Raw genomic sequence first — 26,465 nt, forward strand, 5'->3', positions numbered from 1 at the left:
GAATATATAAACTATTAAAGACTTTGCAATAACATATGGTAATATTAGTTTCATAAGTGAGGTAAAAGAGAATCAAAGAGTCAAGTATGGAGTTAAGGAAGCTTTACTCAAGAAAAGAAGGGAGGTAAACCAAGCAGTGGTGGCTCATGTGTGCAATCATAGCTACTGAGGAGGCTGAGACCTGAGGATTGTGGTTCAAAGCCAGCCAGGGCAGGAAAGTACATGAGACTCTTATCTCCAATAAACTACTCAGAAAACCAGAAGTTGTTCTGTGGCTCAAGTGGTAGAGTGCTAGACTTGAGCTGAAGAGCTGAGGGACAGTGTCTAGGCCCAGAGTTCAAGCCCCATGACAGATCAACAACAACAACAGAAAGGGAGGTAGGAGGGTAAAGACGAGAGCTCATTTTACTGATAGTGAGGAATAAATAGACATTTCTAGAACACATTAGAATAAAGAAATCAAGAACTCAGAAGTAAAGTATATGTGGGAAATCTGTGGGAAACAGATTTAAAACAAGTTGACAAATGGATATTTGAGGGCACAAAATAATAATAGAAGTATTCATTCATAACACAGATCTGGAATTAAATACACTTAATTTTCAATACATAAAACATGCAAACGAAGAAAAGGCAGGGATGAGGAAAACACCAGGTAAGAGGTTTAGGTAGCTAAGTAAAATCAGAGTGAACACCCAAGACCCTTGAATACAATGCAAAAGTCTCTACTTTCCTTATCACAAAACATAATCTATACAACCAAAGATTGACCAAACATATTATAATTATGGTGGAAGTCATGAAACATAAGAAATTAGAATGAGGAAAAAAGAGTATATAGGCAACTTTAAGAATCTATGGAATGGGGCTGGGAAGTTGGCTCAGTGGTAGAGCGCTTGCCTTGCAAGCATGAGGCCCTGGGTTCGATTCCTCAGCACCACATAAGCAAAAAGAAAAAAGCCGGAAATGGCGCTGTGGCTCAAGTGGTAGAGCGCTAGCCTTGAGCTGAAGAGCTGAGGGACAGAGCCCAGGCCCAGAGTTCAGGCCCCACAACCGGGGGGAAAAAAAAAAAAAAAAAAAAAGAATCTATGGAATGAAGAAAAAACAATAATTTAAAGGAAACATAGAACCATGAAGCCGAGTTTCTAGTGTAGAATAAGCATTCTTGCCTGTGGGTACATAGTAATAGAAAAAGTTTCCGCAGAGAAGCCATGCTCATACAAACTACAGTTAGAGAAAATGATGCTTAGACAAATGCTTTTCAGTTATGTTGTGCTTAAGAGAGCAGAAGTCAAAGATTAATGAAGACACTTGCATTTTTAATAGTGAGTCAAGTTATAATTATATCTTTGGAGAGAAATTTGGTAAACAAGTTGACAGAAAAGGAGGAAATTGGGAGATAAAGGTAGCTACTAGGGACTAGAGCACTTTGAAACAGCAAAGGAAGTAAACTACAAGACATTTGTAAATTCAGACAAAGTAGCTTCAGGCATAATACAGACCAACCTGACATTACAAACCAGGGTACAGGGTACTAAGAAATGAGCAAAGATGAAAAGTCTTTGTATTCTCTTTGTTAAAATAAAATATTCTCTTTGTTAGGAAGCAAATAATTTGAGAATATCTTGAAGAAGATTAAAATGATTGATCAGAAGCTCTAAGACAGACAGAATCTGGATTGAAAAAAACAAAATGGAAGTACCTGAACTGAACTGTATTTCATTAGAGCCACTTTATAAAATCTGATGAAAAAAATGGATGAGGAAAAATACTGAGACAGACAAGAAGAGATTATCAATTGATACTAGTAAATGATAAAAGCTGTAAACTCTGGTTTTTGATAGAGTACCATTTCTGATTTGGTTTTGCAGCTTTTCTGTGCAAGTATGGTTTAATAAACCCTAACTTAAATCATATTTCTGGATGTATAGTTGGGATAGTATTAAAAGTAGTTCTTGTCATTATGGAGAAAGCAGCAGGAATCATTGTGAGAGTGACAGGTCACTTTAAGAGATTCAGATTTTACTTTAGAAAAAAAAAAATTGAATAGCACTGACATGACTTGAATGGAAAGCAATGGTGAAATGTTTTGAAGAGGAGTTGGTGGAGGTGAAAATATCTGCAAAGAAACCCCATGGGAACTGCCACAGTGCAGTCTGTGAGGGATGGATGGAGAAAGCTTTGCTTTGGGGGACAAATGGAAAGAATGCTGTCTCAACTTCTTTGAAGCTGGGCATGTCCAAGTGATCTGACTTGGCTAACACAACACAGAAGCATGATATGTGTGTCACTTCCTGGAAAATAACTTGGAGTCCGGGGATGATTGCTGAGTCCTTATCTCCCTGCAGCAGTGGGTAATGATTAGGGCCTCCATAACAACCCACATTGGACACAGGATATGAAGCAAAATTTAAAACCTGTGTCAAATCGATAATATTTGGGAAATCATTTTGTATTCAGCATCACCTAGACCTAACTACTAAAACATGAGCAAAAGGGCAGACAGAATCATGATTTTTTGAAAGACTGAAGCACTGAAGAACTATGGTAATAAAGGAACTTTGAAAACTTCACAGAGAATGTAGTGACAATAACCTAACAATACTTATAGTGTCCTGATGTTGTAGGCTTTGTGGATCAGTATGCTATACTTCACTGTCAGTGGATGTCATTTGCAGGAAAAATGGATGGAACTAGAAAACACAATGATGTTAAGTAAGTCAGAGAAACCAAGGGACACCTTTTGTTTCACATGTGTAAGTTAGGTCAAAATAATAAATATGTATGTAAACATATAAAGAGCTATATGCGTATATGGATCATGATATAAATTATAGTATGAATTTCATACTTTGGATTCCAGTGGTGTGTATAACTCCTTTGAGCAAATAACATACAGTTTAACAAAATGAGTCCCGGAAAGTTGAGATTTGAGGTGTTGGACATGGTGTTCAAGTGGAAGGGATTAGACAAATTGAGATAGGAAGGATGGGCCAATGTAGTCATAAAATTCAATGTACTTATTTGAAAGTATACATATGTGGAAGTTGAACTACGAAACTTGAGATGATTGAGTTTGACAGAAATGTGGGGAAAACTGAAAGAGGCAACATTGATCAAAGGATAATATTGTACTCATAAACTGCAGCTGACATGAAAATCCTCTATTCAAATACTTAAAGATAATAAGAAAGAACTTGGTTGAGCAGTTAGAATGGCTATAATCAAGAAATCTAATAACAGATGCTGGAGGGGATGTGGCCAAAATGGAACACTAATACACTTTTGATGGGAGTGTAAACTTCTTCAACTACTCTGGAAAACAATATGGAGGTTCCTCAGAAGACTACACGTATGTTCCGCTATAACTCAGTAATCTCACTTCTTTTCATTTACTCAAATGACCACAAACAAGGCCATACTAAAGCTACCAGCACAACTATGCTCATTGCCACATCGTTTACCATAGCTTAAATATGGAAACAACCCAGATGCCCCTCAGTAGATAATGGATCAAGGAAAGGTAGCATATATACAAAATGGAATTCTATGCTTCCATCAGAAAGGCACTGCCTCATTTGCAAGAAAATTGAAAGATTAAGAAAAATATCATATTAAGTGAAGTAAACCAGGCCCAAAGAATCATAGGTCTCAGAGTTTCCCTCATTTGTAATAATTAGTATATGTCCAGGATAATCCTAACAGATGAGCAGAATGGCTCAACAGCTACGTACATATGACCATTCAAAATGATGCTAAGTGAAATAAATTCCAAGACATGGACAGAAGAGGTTTTCTTTGTTGTTTTTAATGTACTATGTGATTTCTTTATTCTTTTATGTCTTTTTCTTTTATCTAGGGCCCCGTTATCACTGTGATTTTGGTGCCATGGGTATTGTATATATGTTTCTGATTTAGAGAAGGGAAGGAGAACAACAAAATGATGAGCCAGAGGAGAACACATGTAACAGTGATATTCACAAGACAGTATATTGGAAATGATCTATACAAAGTGGGAAAGTGGGAGAAAAATGAGGGAAAGGGTAACAAGTTTGATAGAAATGTACTCACTACCTTACTTATGTAACTATAACTCCACTGTACATCACCTTGGCAATAAAATTAAAAATAAAAAGAAGTGGCTGAGCATACATATGTAGACTCATTTCCTGTCTTCTCTACTCAAGTCTGTTGGTCATATGTGTTTTATATTTTATATGAGTGCAATGCTCTTTGAATTATAATATTTCTATAGCACATTTTGAAATCATGGTGCATAATGCCTCTATCATTGTTCTTTTCTTATATGGTTTTGACTATTCAAGAACATTTGCAGTTCAGTAACAATTTAGGATTGCTCTTTCTATTTCTATAAAAAAGAAAGAAAAAGGAAATACCAGATGGGATTTTTACAGGGATTAAGTCATTTATTGATCTCATTGCATAGTATAAAAGTATAATAAGATTAAGTCAATATTAATACCATGTATATGTCATATTTTCTATTTGTGTCACTTGTAATTTTTCATGAATGTTCTATAGCCTCTTGTATTAAGACAAATATTTTCTTAGTTATCATTTTTCTTAATATTTAACTTTTTAGGAATCTATTGCAGATGTTATTTTTTCCTAGTAATGTTTCATTGTTGATGCATAGAGATCTATCTGGTTTGTTTATTTTCTGTCTATTGAATTACTTACTAATTCATGATCTTTTTGCTGGAGGCATATTTTAGAGCTATTTCACGTTTATATATATGTATATATATATTTCCATCTCTAATCCTTATTTATACATCATTTTATATACATTTTCATCTCTAATCCTTACATTAATGTTACTTATTTCAAATATATACTTCAAAAAACACTTTGTCCAACATTGTTACTAGGAAATATTTATGTTATCAGACAAAAGTAGGAATTTTTGGTTCCTAAGGAATTGTCAACACCATTAATCTCTCTATCTTTGATGACTTTTATTTTATAATATTTACTGTTTGGGTTCAAAGTATGCATTTTAAGATTCAATAACTCAGTAAGAGTGAATAATCTTATTTTACATACTAAAATAAATTCATTGGTATTAAGGTAGTGACTTTGGAGATAATTTGAAATCTAATAAGAAATTTACTGCTAAATTTGTACAGTTATAAATTATATAAACACTTAGATAGAAGTGGATGACAATTCTGCACATAAGAGTGAACTTAATGCCATCAGTATAAATCCATTGTTCCATGTCGGTCTGGCAAATTATTCACTTTTGTTACTGATAATGAAAGACCTAACAGTATTTTTATGTTTAAACATGCAAAATCTTTCAAATGCCAGATGTACAAATTATATGAGAAACATAATTTCTGTACTTGTACACTGCATTTTCCTAGTTTGGTGAACTTACTTATCATATCTATTAATTAGGAAAAAGGAGGGCAAGATTTACAAGTAGGTAATTTTAAATGCCATGTCTGGCTACAGTCCATTCAGAAATTGTGAAATGAAGTGTCCATTCATCAACTATGTGTGGGCAATTAGAAAGATATGTAGCTGTGTCAAGGTGAAAATTTATGTTGAGCTCATTCACCTAGTTTTGTTTTTCTTCATGAAAATTCAAGATTTAAAAAAGAAAAGGTTTTCCAAGTAAATAAAACAAAAACACCTTGCTTCTAGATAATGACAAGGAAGTCCAGAAAAAAAAACAACTTGCTATTTTTTTTGTCTAGATAGGTATTTTTTATTGGTCAGAAGAAACCTAAAACTTTAACTCTTATTTTCAGCTAACTCTTACCTCTTGCCTCCCAGCTTTCTGATACTACAAATCCAACAGCCTATCCATATTGTCAGAAGAGAAGCTTGAAAAAGATTTCATATGGTGAAAACAGTTAGATAACTCTTGAGGACAAAATGGCAATGTAAAAATATCCTTTCTCAGCTTTGCCAGTGTACAACAAATCTAGGTCATTCTATTCAGCAGGAAAAGTTATTAGAAGAACTCCTCTCATACCTTCCACAAAAAAGCAACTCTACAAAACTGAATAAACTGTGAATGTATGACATATACATCCCATTAAGCATGTGTGTACTTTGATAAAAATTAAAATACAAAGTGACTCGAAGTGTTAAAAGTATAATAAATTGAAGAGTTCCAGTCACCTAACATTTAACAGATATACCAAGGAAAGTGCTTGGTAACATTTCAAAAAGATAAAAAAATAAGCCAATTTCATTGTAAATGGCTTTTTGAAGCATAGAAGAATGTATCTTATAATTACCTTACTGATCAATAAATGTATATAATACTAAAGAAAAAAGACAGTGGTGGAGTATAATGTCTGAGGCTCCTGGGTATAAGGTTGTGAGTCAGAAAGATCTTAGTGTGAAGGTGAAAGTCTGAGTATCACATGAATTCAACCAGCTAAAAGCCTTATCTTCTTCTTCTTCTTGAACTAGCTTATCACTTACTCCCCATGTAATTTCATAAACTGTAGTTTTCAGAAGAATACTACCATTTTGAAATTTAAATATTAAGGAGCCCCTAAAACTATTATTATTATTATTATAATTGTAAATCAATGCCACAAACATCTCCCGAAACATCTCTAGGCAGTAAAATGCAAGATTCCAAATACCAAGTCTTCAACTCTGTGTCTTTGGATATTGATAGTCATCCTCTTCAGTTGATCTGATACATTATAATTCATAAATTGATGCAAAGCTCATAAGAATTTTTAAAATATTCAATATGGGGAAAAGTTGCTCTCTTACTTGTTTAAATAGCTCATACCACCTGGCATATATTGAAAATAGCTGAACTTTCTGGAGAAATAAAAATACATAATTACTTACCTATGTTAGAATGTTCAAAATGTGTGCTTTTAATGCCTGTTTGAAACACCACTGTGAAATCTTTTCGAACAATTAGAATGCACTAAAAATCAGTAAAAGAAAGGTTAGAGAAGTTCGCTCTGGGATTTAGGCACTAGTGGAAGGAAGAAGGGCTAAGAAAGTGAATATTGTCAAATATTTTATAGACATGTGTACATCTGGAACAATGAGTCTTCCTGAGATTCAGTTTGTAAGGAGAATGGCAGAGAGTGACTGGGAGGGGAAATTATGATCAAGGTATTTTGTGTGCTCCTACGGACATGTCAAAATGAAACTCCCTTGTACAGCTAATTGATGTAAATTTTAAAAATATCGAGAGAATACAATAGCAAGAAAAATGATACAAAGTCCTACAAGAATCATCTCAAAGAATGTTTCAGCTCTCTCTGAAAGCACCAAGTGTGACCTGCTGAGAAGAAACAACTCAGCACCATCATAAAAATGTTAGTTTACATTTCTTTTCTATATGATAGTACATACATGCTTACATGAATTTCAGACTTTGTTTTTTTTTTTTTTACCTTTATGGAGGGAAATGGGAGTGCTAGATGAATTGAACTCAGGGACTATTCACTGTCAATTAGCCTTAAGGTTAGTGCTCTTCCACTTGAGCTACAGCTTCACTTCTTAATTTTGAGTGGTTTAGTTGGAGATAAGAGTCTCACAGGCTTTCCTGTTTAGGCTGGCTATAAACTGTGATCCCCAGATTTCAGCCTCCTGAATAGCTAAGACTGGAGGTGTGAGCCACAAACACCCAACTGTTTTTACCTTTTGTTAAATGTATATGTGTGTATACATTTAATTACTTCATATAATTTTATAGCATCAATATACTAAATTTTATTGAAGAAAAATGTTTCCCAAGAGGATATAGGTACTTAACCATTATTTTTATTAATGGTCTGTAAGGAAGTCCATAAATAAGCATAGAATATAAAATACTAGTTTAGGATCAATTTTTTGATTAAATACCCCTCTTACAGCCAAACACCTGTTTTGTGGTAGCTGCATGTATAATTAATGCAGCTTAATGAACATACTTCATCAAAATCTCTCTGTGGTATGGTTGAAAAATAAAATCAGAGGGGTAGCTTTAACAAATGATAATGCCTGGGAAATGTACAATACTATTTTTTCAAGTATATCTCATAATATTTTAGTTTAAAAGACAGGATACCTGGACTGACATACTCATCTACAAACTCATGTAATAATTTCTGTGATTTACTACTGCATACCACTCTCAAGAAGATACATTTCATCACACTTGCATTGCCTGTCCAGCTTCTCTGGAAGGCATGCATATTTCTTGCTTGCCTTGACATATTAGATATCAACGACAAATCAGCTATCCAGAGCAACAATTCTCTTCCTAGCTCAGCAACTCTCCTACTGTTTCCTCTTCAGTCTTTTTTTCCACTTCAGCTATGCTCTGCAATCATAATGAAAACATTCATCCTCTTGACAATAAGTCAGACTTTAGCCCTTTAATATAAACAAGCAGGGAGATGACTAAAAAACGTGATTTTTCACAAAGTTCTCCAAGTACTTCTCCTTTATGCTCATCTGCCCAAAGTAAACCAGCAGTTGAATAAAGCAATGTGTCTCCAACACGTTTCTAGACTACATTTATAAGTAAACACTAAATCTCCTAATGTTTAGAAGATGGACTTTAAGAGATCGTACCTACATACCCAGATGCCAATAATAAATAATATAATATGTCCTCTTAGTGTCCTTGGAATTCCATTAGAAAAAGTGCACACAGGGATGATTTCCCAAAAATTCATTTTCTCTCAGTCTTGGAAGGGGGATGTCAAAAATGAAGGTGTCAAGTGGAGCATCTTCTGACAATGGCTTCCTTTCTGGCTTTATGGAGAACTTTCTTCCCAGTAATACACACATGGCCTCTCATCAGTACACATGCAGTGTTTTCTCTCTTTTATAACCACAAGCTCTTCCACAGTTTCTTTTAGAACACTCACCTTCCAGAAGATTGTGACATTCAATTCTAATTCCCTGATAAAGGCCCTTGAGATAAATTCACAATGGTGATTATGGCTCCATGATATGAATTTGTGGAAATAATTCAGTCCTCAGAAAGGAACAAAAAATTGGGGATCATCATATCAGCACCTTTCAAATTTAAATTTGTTTGGAGTCGGTGGCAATAGTGAAGTATAAGCTCAGAGCTTAGACTTTACTGTGACTCCTACAACTTTTGTGAACATACACAAGTTTTTCTCAAGTTTTTTCACCTACAAAATTACAATGACAATAACAATAATGACCTAGGCACACAGATTATCTATCTATCAATAAAATACACAAATAAAACCTAAATCCGTAACAGAGAAAACTTTCAGAAAGTATCATGTTATGTCATCCGTAGCTGGTTGTCACAAATCTAAGAAACTATTTTTCCAAGAGCATATAAGTTACCTTTTGATAGCCTATGTTCTCTGTAGCAGATGAGAAAGTATTGATGAGTTAATACTTTTCCAGTCAAGAAGTACATCTTTATGCCTTAGTAACCTAAAACCTATAAAAGCAAAGACAGAATCTCCCATATGACTATATGGCCCATGGTTTCCCTTATTTGCAATAACTAGTATATGTCTGGGACAAGCAGAAAAGGTCATAAGCTATGTACATATGACCAGATAAGATGATGTCAACTGAAATTAACCCCAAGATAGGGACACAAATGTTTTTCTTTCTTTTTTGCAATTGTTTCTAACGTATTTATAATATATCATGTGATTTTTTTGTTTCTTTGTATGTTCCTCCTCCACGGTATATCCCCTGTTCTCACTTTATTTGATGTTGGTACCCTGTATCTTGTATATACACTTTTCTAATTTGGGGAGGGGTAGGGAAAAAACAAAATGCTTAAATAGGTTACAGGTTGACCCATTGTAACAATGAGATGTACAAGACACTATGTTGAAAAAAGAACTTTACAATTTAGGTGGGTGTAGGGGAGGGAGGAGTGTAGTTGTGGAGGTGGGAGGGAAGGGATGGTAGAGGAAAAACAAAGGAGGAGGCAACAATGCTTGCTAGGAAATGTACTCATTACCTTGCTCATGTAACTGTAACCCCTCTGTACAGTATTTTTATAGTAAAAACATTAAAAATAACAACAAATTTTAATCAAATTCACATTGTGGTATAGACTAGTTACCTTCCTTTTATTGGCAAAAAAAGTTACCATGTTACCAATTTTAAATTGTATAACCATGGCTATATTGAAAGATGAACATAACCCAAAAAGACATATCACCATGTGATATAAAAACAACAAATTTACTTTAGTACCTTCTTGATGAGGTTGTAGTAAAATAGATTAGAACTATGGGATCTATATTCAAAGCTTTTCTGTGAGGGCAGATGCTGCTTTAGTTCTCCAACTTTCATCCTAATTTCTTTCAAAAGATGAGATATTCTCAGGAAGAAAAATTGTTTTTGAACATAATTCCACAAGAATACAAGTAGTACATAAATCCAAAGTATTTTTTTCATTACTCAGGTTTCTAGCCACTGGACTTGTCAAAGCATAGAAAAGCATTTCTTAATACTTCTGAATATTTCTCTTTTACAAAATTGAAATGCAGACTTGTAGTAACAACAATGGAGGTATCTGGATGTATTTCATAGAAGAGTTTCTGATAACAGCCACTGTTTCACTCTTACAATGCAGAACATGGCATAGGACTGTCTTCCTAGCGTTGAGATCTTATGATTACTCAGAAACCTTGCTCTACACTCAACCACCTAATTACCACACACTCTGTACAGATGATCAATAATGTAAAATTAACCTTTGGTAATGTGCAAAACTATAAAGGACTCAATGCTTTCTTTTCTTTCTATTTTTTTCTTTTTATGTAGTATTAAGGATTGCATGCTAGCTAAGCACTCTGCCACTTGAACTTTGACTCAATGTTAAAAAATAAATTCTTGTTAGGTGCACATGGCTCATGCCTGTTATCCTAGCTACTCAATAGGCTAACATCTAAGGACTGTGGTTTAAGGCTAGACTGGGAAGGACAGTCCAAGAGAATCTTATCTTGTTAAACTACCAAAAAAATATGGAGTTGTGATTCAAGTGGTAGAGTGTTAACCTTGAGGAAAAGAAGCTTAGGGACAGAACCCAAACTCTGAGTTGAAGCACCAGGATTTGCACAAAAAATAAAATAGACAGAGACAGACAGACAGACAGACAGACAGACAGACAGGGTATTTTGAAGGATCTCATCCAAAACTCGATGGTTCAGACACCATAAATTCAATAAACACAGCACACTTATTCCAGTTAATCCTACAAGCTACCATCATAAACCCTGCACTTCTCACTACATTCTCTTTCATTGTTCTTTGTGTGATTAGCTTTCAATTTTGAAGCCAATCAATTTCTCCTTCCCTTATTTACTGGCAAAGGTGATCAGGATTTGTTCCAGTCACAGTAGTCTGTTAGAGGAGGAAGTAGTTTTATTAGTTTGTAGGCCTTGAGTGATAGAGTCACTGAGAAAGGGAGAAGGACAAAGTCAGGGATGATCTCTATGTTCATGTTGTTCTGCAGGTTGGTGAGAAATTGGAAAACACGTGTCAGGAAACTCTTGCTTTTCTTGCTACTTTATTATCCAGTTCCTCCATCCCATTATTATTCTTGGTCCTCTCTTATTTATTATAAATGCACAATTGAAAAGCAACTTTATTTACTTAACACAGCTCTCACCAACTTCAGAATAATAAATTAGAAAAAGAAATAAATACAATTGGGAAGGGTGTTATTTATCACCAGGCTGTGGTGAGCATAAAAAGAAACTAAAAATAAACAATTCAATTGATTCCAGGCTGTGCTATTTCTTCTCCTCTCTCTTAAATGTCAATGTGCTCTCAAGCCTGTTCACATCTCCTGCTACATGGGTATAAAGACCCTCAGAGACTTGTGGAAGTCATATAGAACAGCCTCATGAACAATGTGGGCACATGACCTCAGGTGACCTCATGCATGATCACACCCAGTGAGTCTATTTCCAAGACACATGCAATAGCAAATTCAGATGATGCAGTAATTAATAGAAGGAAAATTTAAAAGAGGAGCATACTCTAATTACATATTCATTTTATGAAGAAGGAGAGGACCTAATTCTAAAGAAAAATCACAAGTTACTTGTGCATTGTTATAAAATATAAAAGGCATTTGGATTAAAAAATGTAAAATAGTTATGAAGATAAACCACCCTAGAGATATAAATAGTTAGAAAATGTAACACCGGGTGGTTAATTGAAGAATTTCTCTTACAATTCAATCAACTTTAAGGACCTATATAAATGCAATCACAATAAAACTCACACTGTCAATTCTATTAACACCAACTACAGTGATCTGGTTTTGAAGTTTATGTAAAATAGAGACACTACTCCAGGGAGGATTGGATATTCTTGAAAACAATAATTACTGTGAATATGATTCATTCTGCCTAATTCAATGTAATACTTAAATATTCAGTGTTTATGGCATTATTAATGAAAATTATGTAGTTACCAGGTGAATTAGCATTGATTATAGTTATTTTGTATTATATACCTCATTCCAAATTATCCATAATAACCATGGTAATAATAAAATAATCATAGAAGCAATCATGCAGTAAACCTGCATTTATTCCCTTCAAACTCTTGACCACAGTTCCTGGAGATCACACATCGACTGGAGTAGAAGTTCTCTCCAGTAAATCTTGTTCAAAATCTCCTAGAAAAATGTTTCCTTAGCCGGGTGCTAGTAGCCCACGCCTGTAATCCTAGCTACTCAGGAGGCTGAGATCTGAGGATCATGGTTCAAAGCCAGCCTGGCAGGAAAGTCCATGAAAACCACTAGGAACTCAGAAGTGGCGCTGTGGCTTAAGTGGTAGAGCTTGCTCGCCTTGAGCTGAAGAGTGCAGGGACAGGGCGCAAGCCCAGAAAAGCCCCACAACCAACAACAACAACAACAAAAAAACCCAAAAAACAATTGTTTCATTTTCTTGTCATCCTTAGGCCTTACTAAGAAATAATTAAAGGCTAAGACAACCAAACTTTCTGAGTCTGATCTCTAGTTTTACCATTCATCTGTTAAGCAAATATGCATGAATTATTCTAACTCTCTGGGAATTCTATTTCCAGATCTATAATTGCCAATCTATCTCCGAAGATTTTCAAAAGGACAAAGTTAGTTCACATAAATTGGCATGTCAAACACTACCGACTCATGATGCATGATCAGTGCTAAATTATTTGCTTCTATTATTATCATAGGGCCACATATTTATCATAGAACTTACATCTTTTGCTATCATAAGTACGTAAGGATAAGCAACATGTGTATTCCATGCACAAATGTACACATACCAATACACACATTGTCATAAAATATACGCTCAATCTAAGTAAAAAATCACCAGCACATGTTGACAATGCATGCTGATAAAATAAGGGTTTGTGTAGCCTAATTAGCGTGTATATAAAATTATTATAAAATTTACCTAAATTAGGCATTGATTTGCATTGTCACATAGTTTCATGTCTAATACAAAGACAATTGAGTTAATAGCAACTATCTTTCAGTATTGTATACTAATTAGTTGTTTCTCCACAATGTTTGAGTAAAATGCTGTTGTAATAATATTTTCACATTCTTCATGTTTTTAAAACAGGTAAAATAACAGCAAATTCCAATTCATATATATCATTGTTTAGATAAGCTGGCTTATGGTTATGTTTGGTGCATCACATCACAAAATATTGAAGAACATTGGTTTTTAGGACCTTACATGCTCTTGAATAATTTGATTTTTTAAATATAGTGAATCCCCCAGTTCATTTATTTAATTGCTTATACTTTAAAGTGCATTTGATGCCCTTGATTTATGTTGACTGATGTATTCAGAAATCCTTTTCTTCTTCAGGGTGTCAACTAAAATGTTGGCCATTAATAGTTTATTTCAGCTGTTGCCACTAAAATCTAAGTATATTTAGAAGAATATTCATACAATACAACCTTAAAAATAAAATAAATCCTCTTTTTTCATGTCGATTCAATTTTTTCTAACACAGCAATAAACCAATAGTTTCTTTAGAGTGTCATTTTTTAAAAGGTGTCCATATGGTGAGAATAGGAGCAAATATATAACATTGTTCATTTTACTGAAGTACAACAATTATTATCTTTAATAGAAAAGTAAAGATCTTAATCCCATTCAACAGGAATAGTTTTGCTATAAATACATTTTGTCTTTGGAAAAGTAAATTTTCAATACAAATGTCCCCTACAGTGTTCTAAAACTGCCCCTAACAATTAATGTACTTAATAAGTCTTTGTTTTTAAGCATCATTATCCAATAAAAGGATGCAATGAAATGAATTATCTGATTCAAGGACAGTCCACAAAAATCTAAAAGAAGCTAGGTATAAGAGAATAGAAGAAAATATTCAAGGAAAAGATGAGAGAATTAGAAAGAAGACCAGATCAAAACACCTCTTAACTACCTAATTTGGGAAATTTGATTACTGAAATCAATAAATTGCATTAGGAAATATTCCTTGAAGCTGTAGTATAAAAGGAAGAAATCATAAGCCGGACACCAGTGGCTCACGCCTGTAATCCTTGATACTAAGGAGGCAGAGATCTGAGGATTACAGTTCAAAGCCAGCCCGGGCAAGGAAAGTCTGTGAGAGTCTTATCTCCAATAAACCACTAGAAAACTGGAAGTGGCGCTGTGGCTTAAGGGTAGAGTGTTCAGCTGAATAGCTGAGGGACAGCACCCAAACCCAGACTTCAAGCCCCACAACCAACCAAAAAAAAAAAAAAAAGTAAGAAATCAGAAGTGAAAATATGGAAAGAAAAAGAACTAGAAAGTTATTTTACTGATCTGGCTAAAATAATTATTAAGAGAAACAAAAATCATCAGTGGTTGCTAAATGGAATAGGTAAAAGCTTCGTGGAAAAGGGTATTTGTACCTAAGTGTTCACACCACACCACACTCAGTTCTGTGATAGCATGTACATGTTTCTAAAAATCACTATGCCATACAAACCTGTACAATGTAAGCCACAGAAATGATAAGAAAATGAAAATAGAGACAATACTCATAGACATCATCCGTGATACATTACAAGGTAAAGAGGAGTCTTTTTAAAAGTAGCAAATCAAAGATTAATGAATGAATAAATAAAACTACAGTAAATATGATACTTTACCTTGAAATGTTCTTATAATCACAGATGTCAGAAGAGATGCAGGTTCTGACTCATTGTAAAGATTCAGAAGGGAAGTTATTTGAAATTTTTAACACCAAATGACAGTGGATTTCTCTCACAAAACACTTGACCAGTTGAAGAAATGAACAGCCATTTGAGATTTGTGCATATGTGTGACTTTTATGCTCTTACATGACTTGGATCAACAGGGGTGAAATTTTCTACGTTAACTTAGTGTTTCTCCAGGACAAATTTTCACATGAATAAACACAATTGTAGCTATGCTCAATTTGTTCCCAGATGTATTAATTATATTGGAACAAATTTGCATTTTCAAAAGATAACTAATAGCAGAGCTGACTATAGTTATTAATTATAAGTGGAAAATAGCCATTCTAATAGGAGAATCTGTTCTGAAAGTGCTTTAACAATGGTTAAGAATTAACATTAACCAAAATAGGATACATTTGATTGTAGACAATACATATATCATTTGATATCTTTTAAATAACCCTCCTAATGGTCACATGAGTAGCATTTCTTAATATCGTGTAGGTGTCAGTGAAATCTACTGTTGTGATACAAAAATCTCTTGGACAGAGCCCACACTGGTAGCTTATGTCTGTATTCCAAGCACTTGAGAGGCTGAAATCTGGGGATCACAGTTTGAAGCCAATTTGGAAATTAAAGTTTAAAGAATTCCATCTCTAATTAACTAATAATATTCTGGACTAGAGGTGCTCACATTGTAGAGCTATAGCATTAAGCAAAGTAGCCAAAAGAGCTTGAAATGCATGAAGCCCTTATTTCAAGCCATGGTGGCAGCGTACAGACAGACAGACACAGAGACTTTCTCTCTCTCTCTCTCTCTCTCTCTCTCTCTCTCTCTCTCTCTCTCTCTCTCTCTCTTTCACACACACACACACACACATCCCTAGAACAAAGATATGTACTACATACTTTGTTAATGTTCCTGTACTGGAAAATCTATCCTAAAATCTCTGGTTTTACTATTTCATATACACATATACAACACATAATATTTCACTTTTTTACTTGGTGGATGAGGACTCTGAACATAATGTGTGGTTATATAACTATTTTGCTTAGGATGTGACTTTCATTCATTTACCTTATCCCTTAGCTGTCTGGCTTCTCATGTGATACTTATTTTATATTAACTCATGCACACATTCACAATCACTCATTCATTCATAATTCATTAGGTATAGAAAGAACAAGCATTCTCATAATGTATCTATATTGGAAGAGCAGAAAATATTTAAGGGGTGTAATTTATAATCACAGGGTATAAATAAAACCTCAGTTATTCACTGAGTCATATTCTTTGATTTTGTGTTCTTTCAGTAATGTGTCAGAAGAATATTGTGTTCAGATATGTCACAACTACAAAAAAAAACAACAATTAACAATAAGTAATAAGTGATCCCTGCTTTATGATGGATCCAATTACATAAAAGACAATGGTTTGAAATCTTTCATAGAATTAATAGATTTATGAGATTCTTTTCATAACAGTATTTCAAAGCCACGTTTTACACACAATTTCTTCTATACACTAGTGTCAATTTGTATACAGTGGGAACACTATGCTTTATAAAATGTTTAAAAGTATGTAACTGCCAGGCACTGAGGATTCACTCCTATAACCCTAGCTACTTAAGAGGCTGAGATGCGAGGAACATAGTTCGAAGCCAGCCTTGAGAGAAAATTCTGTGAGACTATTATCTCCAATTAGCTACTCAGAAAAAGCTGGAAGTCGAACAAAGGTTCAAATGGTAGAGCGCTAGCCTTGAGCACAAAGAGGCTCAGGGACAGAGCCCAGGCCCTGCCTTCAAGCCCCAGGAATGGCAAAAAAGGAAAACAGAGTCTGGCCGGCTGCCGGTGGCTCACACCTGTAATCCTAGCTACTCAGGAGGTTAAGATCTGAGGATCACGGTTCAAAGCCAGCCCCGGCAGGAAAGTCCGTGCGAGACTCTTGTCTCCAATAAACCATCAGAAAACCAGAAGTTAACGCTGTGGCTCAAGCCTTAAAGCGCTCGCCTTGAGCTGAAGAGCCTGAAGAGCCGAGGGACAGCAACCAGATCCAGAGTTCAAGCCTCACAACCGACAAAAAAAAGAAAAAGAAAAATAGAGTCTGTAACTGATTTCATGATTATCCAATAAGGAGTCATTTAATTAAAATTGATGAATTAGGACTCATTAATATTTGAATTTTTATAAGTGAAAATTTTACTTTAGTAATAAATATAAAATACATTGCCTTTACTTCAATATACATATTAAAATTTACTTTATTTGAAGTCAAATAATTTAAAGTTTAAATCTGAGGAATTCTTCTTCAGAATATTGTGTTAGATGAAGTCCTCACACTCATTATCTTACCATTCTAGATTATGTCAGCTCTATGTTTTATAAGATTAAAAAAGAAAAGGCAATATTCTTTCCATAAGTAACTCTGACAATCTACTTAAAGACAAACTAATTGTTTCTATATTCTTTCAAGGTAGATTGTTATAGTGCATAATCCTAAATAAGTGATTCAAATTATTCACCAGTTTGAGATACAAATTTCACAAATGGCAACATAAAAACAGGACCAAACCCTGAATCGATCTTTGCTAGGTAGGCAGACATGACTAATATTTCTTAAGGTTTCTCCAGGCACATGCAATCACTTATTTTAAAAAATAGAAAAATAAAGATAGATTATTTTCAATTGGTTATTAACCATCTGCGTATCCTCTTTAATTTAGAGAAGCAACGTTTCATTTAATTAGTCTTCTCATTACAAATATTTTCGACAGTGTTTCAGTTGAGACAAGTTTTCTGACGTTGACTATACAGATGGCAGAAAACTGGTGTCTGGTCTCAAAGGAACTATTTGACCACTGCAATAAAAGAGCAATAAACAAAATAACAACATTGCAGCCACTTCAGTTTATGTAGGCAGTCAGCCTTTTTATCGCTGTGAAACCTTGAAATGGATGTATGAGCTTTGCTACAATAAACAAAGAGTTGTTTACAGCTGGAGGGTGGCAGGTACCAACACTGGACTGAGTCTCTGACATCCTGAGTGCCAGGCACTGACTAATGTGAAAAAAAGATATTGCAGCTTGTTTTATGGAGAATATGGTTTATAAACCTCAGGGGACCATTTATCACAAATTCATCCACTCTGTAGCAGATTGCTGCTTTAATGCGGAATAGTGAATTTTGGTCAGCTCAAGTAAAAAAAAAATACGAGGGAAAAATTCAGTTATTTTATTTCTGCTTTCTGCATCTTGATGATTCTTAAATTCTAGCACAGAAATGCCATTTTAACTACACATTTCTTACCTCAAATGAATTAAGTATTTTAAAACTTGGGGCTAATTCATTAGAAAGTGTATCTACTTACTGTTTTAAGGTGAGATTTTTGAACAATGACATTTATTTGTGAGTCGGCAAGCTTACATATACAAACTTCTTAAAAAATAAAAAAAAGAATGAAATGAGAAAAGAAAAAAAAGAAAAGAAAAAGGAGTATCCAAAAAAGCTGCACTATGCTACTGGGCATCAGAAAATGTATATTGTTTCCATTAAATGAAAGATTATATCACAGCAGCAATATTTTTCTTTTGCCCTTAAAATAAATGGCAAATAACTAAGCCACATTGACATTTAATAGAGATAAACAATAAATAAAAATATTGCATTTGACTTTCTTCATTATATAGAATACTTCATTGTGAGAGAATGCTAATTTAGGTTTTAAGAAAATTGATACATAACATTTCAGTAGCTTGCTATACTCTAGATGAATCTAAGTATATGGTATCTGTTCCACGAAGCCCCTTTTCTTTTAATGCCCTGTTTTGTCATATTGAGAGAAAAGGAAACAGAATTTCCACGCAGGTGTGTTTTTTTTTCTTTCTTTCTATCTACTGAAAAAGACAGTTTGTGGGTTTCAAAATTCAAATGCAGTTGACCTGGGCACTGATGGCAGACACTTATAATCCCAGCTACTCTGGAAGCTGAGATCTGAGGTTTGTGGTTCAAAACCAGCCTAAACAGGAAAGTCACTGAGACTCTTATCTTTATTACCAGCAAATACTCAGAATTGAAGGTGTGGCTTAAAGTGGTAGAGAGATAGCCCACAACACTGATGCCATGAGTTCAAGAACTAGGTTCAGCACAAAATAAAACAAAAACAACAAACAACTAAACAATCAAACAAACTTAATTGCAAGGGCTTGTGGAATTAAGAGAAAACATTGTAATGAGATTTTCAGGTGGTTAGGAAATCTTTTACAACTGAATCATTTGCAAGGGGTGGTTTGTGGTAATAAGTTCTTGCAGAGATTCCTGGGACATAACCTAATCTTTACAATCATAATTCCCCAGAGAGACCTCTAAGAATTGTGTCTAGTACAGTTCAAACCTTGCTCCAATACACACATAAAAAAGAACTACTGAAGTTAAGCTGTAAGTACAAGTCATCTGTGCACATATAATGAATATTTAAATGGTTGGAGACTTGGGAAAATTCTCCTGAACATTTCAGAATCTTATTAGATTTGTTCAAACATCTGTTTTTGACCTTTATTTCTTGTTTCAAAGTATGTTTTTAAACTCTATCTTAATCATAAACTTAAGAGAAATATAACAATAAAATTTGTTTTAAGCTAAAAAGTAGACCAGTACACAAATCTATTATTTTACATACAATGAAATAATAATTAAAAAAAAAATCAAGAAACTTCATCCTATTAACAATTGCTTCCATTCAGTACTACTCAACCAGGATTCAATACAATTAGAATTAAACTGATTTAAACACTATGCTGTCTGGCTGTATTTTATTGAAACTGAACAATTCTGAATGCAAAGAATCTATACTATTCACTGATACAGTTGTTTGTTTGTTTGTTTGTTTTGCTTAAATTGAAGGTATTGCCTATATAAATACAGGTACAGGTTGCATTGAAAAAAAATAAAACAAATAAGAAAGCAGCCAAAAGTCAACTATTCTGTTTGATGAGGAATTAATAACACAAAATCCTGTACTACATGAATTTGAAGGTTACCATCAGAGCATGCCCTATTTCATGATAACAATCAATTCTCTTAAATTAGTAATTGGCAATACATTATTTCCAACTATTACAGTTTCACCTAAACCAATACCTAGTAAAGCAGCAGAGCAGCTAAGAATTTCAAATAACAGCTTCAAAGCTCATTTTCTTTTTGAAGGATCTGAAATTAGTTGGTAATTGAGTTGGATGTTTCTTTTTCAGTCTTAGAGAAGCCTTTTTTAATGATGAACAGAATCAACACATTTTTAGCTAGAGTTCTAAAGAGTACAACGTAAGTATGCTGTCATCCAATTAGGATAGATGGGAAAATCTATCACTGATAGTCACTAAATTGGATCATGTGGCTTATCAATATCTGTTTATGTAAAATACACTTATAAAACATAAATGCTTTTAAAGTTTATTATGAAGTTAACATTGTCCTTTTCACCCATTAGCATTTGACATACACTAAACTTTAAATTTAATAGATTTAAAATTTTATGAATATTTCCTATATTTTATTTTTGAACTTGTTTTTGAGAGTATTAATTTATGCTGTGAGCTTATTTTTATAATATGAAACCAAGTGTGGAAGTCATAATTGACATAAATATTAGAAATTAGACAGTACCTAAAAATTGAGTCAGGCACAGGTGTTTCTATGATCCTAGTTACTCAGGAGCTGAGATCTGAGGATCCTAGTTGAAAGCCAGTCCAGGCAGGAATGTCTATGAGACTTTTATCTCCAATAAACCACTCAGAAAACTGGAAGTGGGACTGTGGTTCAAGAGGTAGAGCACTAGCCTTGAGCTGAAGAGCCGAGGGACAGCGCCCAGGCCCAGGGTGTAAGCTCCAGGACTGATAAAATAAAATGAACAATAATTTAAATTGAAACTGATGATATTTTTCTTCAAACTGTTTCTTCTTAGGCTGTCACTCTATGTATTCTTTCTCCTCTCCCCTGAACTTTCCTGTTTTTCTTTTTTTTTTAACTGTATTTTTTTTGTCTTTTCTTTTTTGGTACTGGGGATAGAACCCAGGATGTTGCACTTGCTAGGCAAGCGCTTTGCCATTGAGCTACATCCCAGCCCACTTTCATGTTTTTCTTTACATTTTTCTCTCAAGTATTTAGCTAATGTATCTTGGCTTTCTTCGTCACACTGAACTTTCCTGTACATTTCGGATTATATCCATACTTGAATTTCTCATTATAGCATATTGAAATTCTCACTTATAGTCAGGCACAGATGGCTCATGCCTGTAATCCTAGCTAATCAGGAAGCTGAGATCTGAGGATTGTGATTCAAAGCCAGCTGGGCAGGAAAATTTGTGAGAATCTTATCTCCAATTAACCACCAGAAAGCGGGAAGTATGCTGTGGCTCCAGTGGTAGAGCACTAGCCTTGAGCTGAAGAGCTCAGAGACAGTGACCAGTCCCAGAGTTCAGCCCCCATGACCAAAAAAATAATCTCACTTATGACCTGGTAGACATACCCATATAACTAAATTGTAAGCACAATATATAGAGAAAAAAAGAAAAAAAATCAGAATAGTCAAAAGAGATTGTACTTTTAAACATTTTCTAATTAACACACATTATACAATTATTGTTGAGTTAGTAAATAAAAACTCAGAAATGGAATCATTCATATATGGGTACAAATCTTGATTCGTCAATTCTCAATATTATTTTCTGATCTTTACCTTACCCATCTTTATAATGTAAACTACCTAATCACATAATTGAGAAGGTAGGAATTCATAATTCTCAGTTTGGAACTTTTCAGATAAATGCTCAAGAAAGGAAGTAGTTTATTATCTTCAGTCATATCTGTCTATCTATCCAGATATATTCATATATATATATATATATGTATATATATATATACAATCAATATGAATACACAGATATAGATATACTGGTACTCTGTGCTTGATCATGGCCTTTCAAATTGTACGGCTTTTTCTCTGAAGGATGACACTAATACTTGGCCCACATCTTTACTTCAAGCTTTTTGGTGGTTAACTGAAGATAAGAGTCTCATGGACTTTCCTACACATGCCAACTACAAACCATAATCCTCCTGAGTAGCTAGGATTATGGGCATGAACAATGGATGCCCAGATTAAATTATCTTTTCTTACCCCAGTGCTATGAAATTAGTTGTAGCTTCAGAGCTTTTATAAACATTGCTGGGAATATTTCAAATGTTTTGTTAGATATTAATATTTTAAGCCTTCATATACCTATGGAATATTATCTTGACAGATAACTTTTAGGGCTGGACCTCAGTTCTTAGCAAGCCAGTGATTTCTTTCTCCTACCTTTAGTGTATTATGGATGAATTCTAGTAGCTTTGTGCCAAATATACTTTCAATGATTTTTAATTAAATAAAAAATTCCTAGTTGTGGAGGTGGGGAGAGAAGGGACAGTAGGGGAAAAACAAAGGAGCAGGTAACAATGCTTGATAGGAAATGTATTCATTACCTTACTCATGTAATTGTAACCCCTCTGTACAGTATCTTTACAAAAAATATATATACTATAAAAGTTGTGCTGATGCAAATTCCTTTTATTATTTTGATATGGAAAGAAAATTTTCAATTAAAAAATAAAACAAAATGAAGATGGAAGATGGGAAATTAATGGATATTTTGTATGAAGACTATCTTTACTGAGATCCTTTTTTTGGCTAGAGGACAAGATGTGAAACACTGCTTTCAGTAAGGCTAATCTCCTCCCACATCAACAACCTCTTACCTAAAGTTCCAAGGAGGCCCAAAATGTAGCCTTAACACAGTTACATCATTGCTTTTAAACCTTGACCTCTGAAGGCTAAAAATTGCAATGTGTTGTTCCTGATCCATTTGTTAAACCATTGTATTTTCCTCATGAAAAAAAAAACATTCTGTATTTTTTATTTGTCTTTTTACTTATCCAACGTTCAAGCTGAGGTTGAAATTTGGCTTTGTTTACAAGTAATACAAAGTGGTGTGTAGACTCAAACTAGAACTTAATGGATGCTTTTCACATCATAAAACCGCTATGCAGTTTGGCTCAATTTAATGACTGGCAGATTCCACTTAGCAGAGGCCAAAGAATGAAATACCAGGGGTGTTGCAGGTCAGTGCACTGGCAGAGGTGTATGGGAAAGCTTGCCTGGCTGTACCTTGTACAATTACTCGCTCATGTTCATGAGTGATAAAATTGAACTAAATAAAAAACTAAACCATTAAACATTAATGTAAAGTACACATTGGCGCAGGATATGGAGAGACAAATTTCCATATGTTTCTTTACCTATATACTTTATGGCATAAGATAAGATTTAATTATACAATTTTATTCCTAACACAATCCCCTATGAAGGTGGAAAATATATTTAGCCTTAAAAATACAGGTATTAAGAGAAAACTGGTAAAGATATTATAAAGAAATAGAACCAAAAGGAAAGTGTCAACTGGTGCTATTTCCAAAGGAAAAAACACATCCAACTGATGGAACTTTAGTTAGTTAGTTAGTTAGTTTTTTATTGGTGCCAGTCCTGGAGATTTAATTCTGTGCCTGGATGCTGTGCCTAAGCTTTTTTGCTAAAGGCTTTTTTTATTTTGTTGAGAATGCATGTAAATGATGAATTACATCAACAAAGAAACAGTTTAAAATTATACTGTTACAGTGGAGATGGTTGGCTTTCATAAATTCTTCATATTCCATATATGTCATTTCATAACATATATGAATTTATATGAACATATCACCACCATGTAAAAAGTATACAATGGTTTTATTCAAGTAAATGATTTTCTATATATATAAATATGTATATATTCATTATAGATACATGTATATATACACACACATAGGAGTCTACATATACTTTACCACCTCTCCATACATGATAATCATAATAGAAATTGTTTTACCAATAAAAAATACTTTGGTTGAAATGAATTTAATTCACTGTTCACCTGGATCAAACTGGTTCTGTTAATTGGTATTATAAGTGTATATAATAATATATTGTTCATTTTTTTGTTTTCTGACAGATTCAAACCTTATTTATAAACCGACTGATAGAGAAATCAAAGTCAAAAAACAACCATTTCTAAATAAGAAACAAAATCTTACAATCTACCCTCTTAAAATCCTTATCTACAAAGATTAATAAAAATATTTCTGATAAAGTAAATTTGATTAAAACATACTTGTAGTTATAATGACAAATTTTACTTAATAAACACAGCTGCTTTATGCTAAGAATAGCCTCCTCCTGCAGATCCCTGGTAATTCTGCATCAGCTCATACTGTATTACCAAACAGCATGAATTTTTTATTAGTTCACTGAAAGCATTTGAAATATGGTTTTCTACCTACTATCCAGTCATTGCTGGGCTTTCATTGCTACGTTAGGATTTAAAATAAACATCATAAATCTGAAATATGTTAATTAAACTAAGATTATTTTATATTAAAACTTTGTTTTTTCTCAACTAAAACTAGTAATTTTTTGTATAACTATAAATGAGTTTTTCTTGAATTTCTTACAAAATTCCCATAGCAGGTAATTTTACTACTTAAAATTGAAACATTGTTGAGAATATTTCAATGTAAAAGCATGCTTTCATGTATATTTTTCTTAAAGTTATAATGATTATAGATTCCTTGCCTTCATATTGGTAAAATATTTTTATAATGAAATACTGTTATCTGAGGAATAATCAAAAGTTTTTATTTTTCAGTAATAGAAGAAATAATAAGGCATAAAGCTGAAAGATAGTTTGTCTACCTTTCAGAAATCTGGTTAAAGTACCCTGACAGTAGTACTATGTTATCTGTAGAATTATATGGGGAATACACTCTTACGACAACTTACTCAAACTACCAAATACTGTTTAAAAGATTACTTCCCAGATTTAGAAACTTTGCCTCAGCACTATGTGTGAGAAAAGACTAGAATAGTCATTTCATTTCAGCAGTTTGAAGTACTCAAAATATGTTCTTGATCATCAAACGGTTCCTTACCTATCAAGATTATTGTAAAATAAAGTAAATTATTTTGTTAAGTTGATTAATTATGGTTAGGCACAAGGTGATCTATCTCCTTAGCTAAAGGTTGGCAGAAACTGGTAAACATCAAGTTTTAGAAAAAGGGCATACCAAGATATAGGACAGGTCAGCCTAGGGTCAAGAGTTACTAATATTTTGGTGTCAACAACCTTGCACAGTTGGAATAAAATGTGATTGCATGCAACCTCAATGTGATGACTCAGAAACATTCAATACAATACTTGAGCCATACTTGAGCCTCCATGATGCAGAGTAATCAGCTTGTGCTAGGAAAAAACTAAGAGGGATATGTTTGAAAGTGGGGGAGGTTGCCAATCATAAGACATGCACCACCAATAAATTCACATCTCCCTATATGACCGTGATTGCAATAACACGCTTTCCACTGCTTTCCCTAAGGCCATTTCATCAGTCTTAATAGCTTGAAAAACAACAAACAAAATTCTTATTTATAAGAATAATATTCATATGTATATGTTCTTTCCATGCATATGTATATTACATGTACTATACATAAAAACTGAGAAAATAGTATTATTTTGATATCATAGATGTATCTTTTGAAAATATTAATAGTTATCCCTATGAATAAGGTCTTAAGAGTTGCAAAAACATAGTATAAGACTGTACTACTTTTGAAGAGGCTTATATAAAGTAGATGATAAAAATACATATCAGGAGCAAAAATGACAAGAGCTCATCACATCAGTGTACTGGTATGATAGAATGTCTGTTTAGTTTTGCTTTTACTCTTCAACAGTGTACTTAAAAACACATTTCAAATAGTGATGTCATTTCAATGATTACAGTAAAATAAGATGAAGCAAATTTTTCTTCAATGATTTGTACTACCTATATATGTATACATATATGTAAAGATGGGAATCATCACATATTATTTGTTCAAAAACAACAATTAAAGTTCCCAAGATTATAACCAGCCTCCTCTTCTGAATGATCATCTTAAAAGATGCATCAATACCAAACATATAACCTGACAACATCCTTTTTTGAAAGTTGTGCTTCCTTATGACTGACCACATGAAGCTTGGAAACAGTAAGCAACAGAAAAGACCATGGACAAATATCGCTTTAGATCTTATAAGAAAAACAGCCAACTAAACTCTATTTCCAGCATAACATCAATTCTATACAATTCTTTATGAAAGAAAGGAGGTGTTCTTTG

This window comes from Dipodomys spectabilis, unplaced genomic scaffold, assembly GCF_019054845.1.
Source record: "Dipodomys spectabilis isolate Male_0828 unplaced genomic scaffold, ASM1905484v1 ptg000098l, whole genome shotgun sequence".
In the NCBI taxonomy this organism is placed as follows: domain Eukaryota; kingdom Metazoa; phylum Chordata; class Mammalia; order Rodentia; family Heteromyidae; genus Dipodomys; species Dipodomys spectabilis.